General features: G+C 41.4%; 1 protein-coding gene across 2 annotated transcripts in view; it reads right to left on the reverse strand.

Moving 5' to 3' along the window:
- The window catches only part of ZC3H12C (zinc finger CCCH-type containing 12C), a 75032-nt gene that overhangs the window by 67861 nt on the left and 480 nt on the right, over window positions 1–6691 (reverse strand). The gene's annotated exons all lie outside the window — the stretch shown is intronic.

The following is a 6691-nucleotide window of genomic DNA, read 5'->3' on the forward strand; positions in this document are numbered from 1 at the left end:
TTTTCCATTTAAAATAGTTAAAATGGGGTGCCTGGCTGGCTCAGTAGGTAGAGGCTGTGACTCTTAATGTCAGAGTTGTGAGCTCAAGCCCTGTGTCAGGCATGGAGCTTACTTAAAACAAAAAGAGAAACAAAGAAAAAAAAATAAATAGTGTAAGTGTTTTGCTCTTGAAAGACTTTAAAGGGCCATATGTACCCCAGTGTTCATAGCAGCAATGGCTACAATCGCCAAACTGTGGAAGGAGCCGAGATGCCCTTCAACAGACGAATGGATAAGGAAGATTTGGTCCATATACACAAGGGAATATTACACAGCCATCAGAAAGGATGAATACCCAACTTTTGTATCAACATGGACGGGACTGGAGGAGATTATGCTGAGTGAAATAAATCAAGCAAAAAGAGTCAATTATCGTATGTTTTCACTTGTAGAGCATAAGGAATAACACAAAAGACATTGGGAGAAGGAAAGGAAAAGTGAATTGGGGGACATTAAAGAGGGAGATGAAGCATGAGAGACCGTGGACTCTGAGAAAAACTGAGGGTTTTGGGGGGGTGTTAGGTGAGTCTGGTAGCGGGAATTGTGGAGGGCACGTATTGAATGGAGCACTGGGTATAGTGCATAAACAATGAATTTTGGAACACTGAAAAAATAAAATTAAATTTAAAAAAAAGACTTTAAAAATAAATGTTCTAGAAAATTAACTTCTATAATATCCTTTCCCTTCTAAGTGCGGTAGGCAAGGTTAATTATATTCTTAGGAGGCAAATGTGTATGGCCCCTCAAGAAATCATCTCATACATTCTAGGGCGCCTGGGTGGCTCAGTCCATTAAGTGTGGGCTTTCGGCTCCGATCATGATCCTGGGGTCTTGGATCGAGCCCTGCATTGGACTCCCGGCTCAGAGGGGAGCCTGCTTCTCCTTCTCCCACTCCCATTCCCCCTGCTTGTGCTCTCTCCCCCTCTCGCTCTGTCAAAATAAATAAATAAAATCTTAAAAAGAAAAAAAAAGAAATCACATCATACATTCTAGGTAATCTTTTTAAAGTTTGGGTACCAATTGTGTTATTTGCTCAGAATTAATTGCTGTAACTATCTCTTAGCCATCTACAGGCTTTGTTCATCCTACCCATATCAGCAGGTTCATTTTAAGTACTAGAAACACATTCATGAAGTGTCTACTATGTGCCAAGTGTTGTACAAGATTTGGGATACAACAATATAGACCATCAATTCCCTGCCTTCAGGAAGCTTAAAACAAGATTAAAAAAAAAAAAAAATCCTAGGCATAATAAAGGTACTCTTACCAACATTTTGTATTATCAGTAAATTGTTATGACAAATCTATGCTCTAGGCAGTATCTTCTGTTTTACAGATGGAGAGCAGAGACACAGAAGATAGAAAATAAAGAAGAAAACAGTTCACCACCACCATATAGTCAAGGCTTAGGGAGGAAATATATTGTACTTTGAAAACAGAAGGGAGTAAGCAAATAATTTTGCCTGAAGCTGGGAGACTATGAAACACTTGTGATTTTACTTAAAAACCCAAGTAAAAATTCTGTGAAGTATACCTATGGGAAATAAAAATAGGAGAGTATTTGTCCAAATATTCACATTAGTTATTTCTGGGTAAGGAGATTGCAAGTGGCTTTCATTTTCTGTTTGCTTTTTTTAAAATCAAATCAACTTGAACTACTTTAACAATTTAAATTATAAGTAGAAAAAAAAGTGAGCATTAAAATTAGGTATTAATATTCAGCTAACAAACTGTCAGAAATTTAAAAAGTCAACAGTACATTCAAAGTGGGATGAAATTAGCTCCTGCTCTTTGCTAATAAGTGTACATATCTAGGCAGCTTTTCTGGAAGGCTTTTTGGCCATCAAAAACCTTAAAGCTTATGCTCTTTGATCATGACATCCGTGAATCCTAAGAACACAGATGCAGAAAACAATTTTTTTTCTTACTGGGATATTCAACTAATGTATTAAAATGTTAAAATATTGGGGGGGGGACCCAGATGTCTAACTGAAATAGAATAATGATTAAATAAAGTGACACGTTCTCAGGAAGAAAATGTTAAAAAAAATTAAAAATAGAGGAAAAAACATTTCAAAGATTTGAGAGCGAGAGGACACGAGCAGGGGGAGGGGCAGAGGGAGAGACTCCTCAAGCAGGCTCCCCGTGGAGCGCAGACCCGGACCCAGGGCTTGATCTCAGGACTGTGAGATATGATCTGAACTGAAAAAATTGGATACTCCACCAACTGAGCCACCCACATGTCACGCCCTGAAATATTTTTAATATCATGAGAAAATCCTTAGCGAATGCTAATTTGGGATAGAAAGGGGGGATACAAGGCTCTATAAACAGTAACATTCTAATTGTACAAGATCTATCTATCTTTTGATGCACACACTCCCATGAAGGAGGCAGCGGTAGGCATCACACGCATTAATTTATGTGTGGCCCCCAGAACAATGACTGGCACAATTAAATGTTATCTACTGTTACAAATCTTAAAAGTACAAGAGTAAACTAAGTGAGGCCTGAGCTGAGGCCTCCACTATGGGATGTGGGCCAGGCAAAAGGTAAAGCGGAATAGGAGAAAATGTTCCAAGCGAACAGGACAACCTTGGGATTTTCTACTTTTCCCCTATCCACCCTCAGGGATTTGATAATTACCTTAAAGGCGGAACACTTTTTATTTTCAGACATGTGCTTGTGGGCTAGGTCATGGAGCATTAAGAATTCCTATGAGTGTTGGGACATAGAACCATGTAAACTATCCTTTATGGGGGATTATCTTCGATTGCAAGCCAAGTGAAATAATCCTTTGCCAATGTATAGAAAAATCAAAGAGGGAAACCCATCAAAATGTTGTTAGTTATCTTGGGGTTACAGGGATTTTAAAAATTGTTCACATTTCTCTTCGTTTTCTAAGTTCTCCACAGTTAAGTACATTACATTACTACAATCAGAGATAAGTGCTGGAAAAACCACTGAAAACCACTACTCATAAAAAAACCTTTGAGGTTTCCATCCTCCCCACCACCCCAAAAAATGCTCTCTTTGGTGGAACTACATTGCTGTTTAACATATGCCATACCAGACCAAAACTGCCTTTGGGCTTATCTTTTAAGGTCCTAAGCAACCTGCTGGAAAGACAAGGTCCTTGCCTTCAAACAATTTGGCCAGACAGGATTTCATGTTGTCCTGTCACTGGAGTACTTTATAGAGAAAAGGTTAACAGACCTCTCTTATCTTCCAGACCCATCATGCTAATTATCATGCGTCTCTTAATTTTTTTTTTTTAAAGATTTTATTTGTTTATTTGACAGACAGAGATCACAAGTAGACAGAGAGGCAGGCAGAGAGAGAGAGGGAAGCAGGCTCCCCACTGAGCAGAGAGCCCGATGCGGGGCTCGATCCCAGGACCCTGGCCTGGAATCATGACCTGAGCCAAAGGCAGAGGCTTTAACCCACTGAGCCACCCAGATGCCCCCGTCTCTTAATTTTCAAACCATGTGTGTCAACATGCGTACACACAAGGACACGCTTTTCAAGGAATAGAGTAAAAACTGAATCACAGGGCAGCAGACCTGCTCAAGGGGTTAGAGCATGGTTTTTAAAGTCAGACAGCATAGGTTCAAACTTCCTTCTGCAACTTTCTAGATGTGGAACTTAAAGTTACTTCAACTCTTGTGCCTGGGCTTCCTCATCTAGAAACCAGGGTAATAAAAGCAGTGCATAAGCATGGTGCCTGGGAGCTCTGTGTCCAGCACAGAATAGCTATCACTGTGTCAGCTACAAAAACTGAAGCAAAGACAGGGAACTGATAACCTCCACATTACAGATTTGAAAATCATCTTTACGCCATTAAGTATCAAAATTACTATGTGCCAGACAGGGTGTACTTTTCACATGCTATCTCATTGAAATAGCTCAAGTATCCTATAAAGTTTTCTTTTTCGAGCTCCTAGAGACATATTCTGGGATGAAAGTGTACAAAACCATATTCTCAATTCACTTCTCTTAACTGCCACTAGTGAAACAGCAGCAATAATTGTAACATGTTTTTTGGTGAATCTTAAAATCCAAGCTTTGTGAAGTCATGAGATTTTCTAGGTTGTAGGCCCATCGGGACTGCTAGTGCTTAAAAACACAAATATCTGTTTTTGTTTTCTCAGCATTTGGCAGATTTGAGATCAGACCCCAGAATCTCGGTATTTTTAACTTGGTTTTACTTCAGTTTGGATTTGGAAACCTGATTTAATCCATGTTGGTGATGCCCTGACCTTCTCACTTAATATGTCTCCTTCCAATAAAAACTATATCCTGAAACCATCTTTGCCACTTCAATCCCTCACTACTCCTATCACCTACTTAATGTTCCAGACACAGTGGCCCACCCACTCTCTGCTTTTCTTGACTCACAGCATTATTCACTTGGAAATGACTCCTCTCCAGCTCTACTGGCTTGCATCTTACCTTTCAGACCTGGCATGCAGCCTTCCCTACTATAGTCCCCACATTTCTTATTCTTTGCTTGTCCCACTTAGTATATTTCAACTAGCGTTATGTTCTATCTGTTCATAATCCCTCTTCTTTTAGAGGTCAGGAGCCTTATGCAGCACCTAGATCAATACTAAATTAATTATCTGCTAAGGGAATAAAAGTGTACCAGTGTCAAGTGAGCAGCAACAGAAGATTACTTTACAATCCCCCATTCTAACTAAAAAGATAAAAAAGGTTTCCTACTTATCTTATATTCGTTTCTTTAAAACTGCTATCAAATCAGCATGAGAAAATTTTTCCAAATTTATCTACAGAAACAACGAAAAGCCCAACAAGAGTATAAAAGGATATAAAAGGGCACAGAAATGGTACTAAGAGTTATGAAATGATGGCAACACTTTTATATCTGTTACAGTAATTAAAATTAAAGTAAAAAATCATCCAGTCTGCTAGAATGAAAACAAGGTAATCCCGTTGTAGAATGAGGAAAATAATTTAAAAACAGAATTTCCATGAAGCACCTAAGGTCCAATTTGGCAAATGTGATCCATGAAAATAGCTCTAGGGAAACCAGTGACAGAAAATAGGATGTTTTTATTAGTCTTGTAATTAAAACAAGTATGTAGTAAAAGGAAGTGACTAATAAAAACTCCCATCAGCAAACAAACATTCCAAGTTTCTGTTTCCTATTCTCCAATATTTTTCTTTATAATAAAACTAGCTTCATTAGACGTTCATGATCAAATGCTGTTTAAAAAATACTGGCCTTTCTGTTGTGTTGTTAAAAAGTTCATTTTACTTCGATTGTAACGTTTGAGTGCTTCAGGTGATGACCAAATAGAGGCTTGAGGTAGAATTTAAACATACTTTGAAAGTAAAACCCATCCTTAAACTAAAAATACTCAACCATCGTGAATTATAGATACAGGGTTACTAGATCATTCTGATATTTAAGGGTACCTTCAAATAGACAGGTTTGGGTAACTTAAAATAAGAATGCCAAATCGGAAGAAAACACGTGAATGGAGGTAAGATGGTAAAGTAATTTTACAAACATTTGGTGAAGCTATGTTTATATAAGCGAAACACTGGATGACATCAATTAAAGAAACTGCTGCTAAAATTCATTTACATATGATTAAATAAATGGGAGTCATACCTTCTACAACCTAAACAGATTAAATACACACACACCCACAGACACACACACCCAGATTAATTATATACATATATGTAGTACGCTCTATTGCTGACTTCTTGTGGTTCCTGGAAAAGCCCCCAAAGTGTTTGAGACACAGCCACTGCTCTCCGTTTATGATACGCTCTAGAAAAACTAAACAAGGAAACGAGTAAAGAATTGATGAACTTTACCAAATTTCTAAATATGCCAGCTCCAAGCGTCTCTGTAACTATTCGAAGATGGTTTAAAAAAAAAAAAATCTAAATCAATAAGCGCCTCACCGGCCTGGGGATACTCCAACACAGTCTTGCAACCAATAGGAAAACTTTCCCTAAATCTGGATTCGTATTTCATCTCTTTATCACCAAACACAGAGCACAGACCAGTATTGTTAACGGTTACCCAAATGGCAAGCCTCCCAGTCGGAGTGATCAGCACTTGGAAGCGAAGTCTGTTTCCGAAGGGCTTTAAGGAGTGAAGGGGCAGACAGTTTGGGGAAGGAGAGCGGGGGTCGCTTCTCCAAGTTCGATCCCGAGCACGTCCGCGCGGGTGGTTGGCTATGGCAAGCAGGAGCCCAGCTACCACGAACGCGAGGTGGAACCGGGAGAGCGCGCGAGGCTGCGGGGTGAGGGGCGCCGGAGGGACCGGCCGCCGGAGCGCTTTCCGCGGGGGTCGGAATGAAGGGCTCATGGCTGGGGCCGGATCCCAGGTGCGGGAGGACGCCTCACCCCGCGAGCGCGCGGCGTCCGGAGCCGCAGGAGCAGCGCTGTGGGTCCGTTTCCGTGCGGAGCGCCCGGGCTCGCCTCCATCTTCGGCGGCCGTGCCCCGGGGCGGGCGGGAGTGGACCGCTGCCCTAGGCCGCGGGGCCCGGGTCGCCGGCCTCCCCTAGCCCGAGAGCCCGGCGAGGACGGCTCGGCCCGCGGCCACGGCGAGCCGGGCTCTCCGCTCGGCCCCACCCGAGCCCCGGGAGCCGCGGGCGCTCGCCCCCCCCCC

Source organism: Mustela nigripes, chromosome 1 (assembly GCF_022355385.1).
Source record: "Mustela nigripes isolate SB6536 chromosome 1, MUSNIG.SB6536, whole genome shotgun sequence".
NCBI lineage: Eukaryota > Metazoa > Chordata > Mammalia > Carnivora > Mustelidae > Mustela > Mustela nigripes.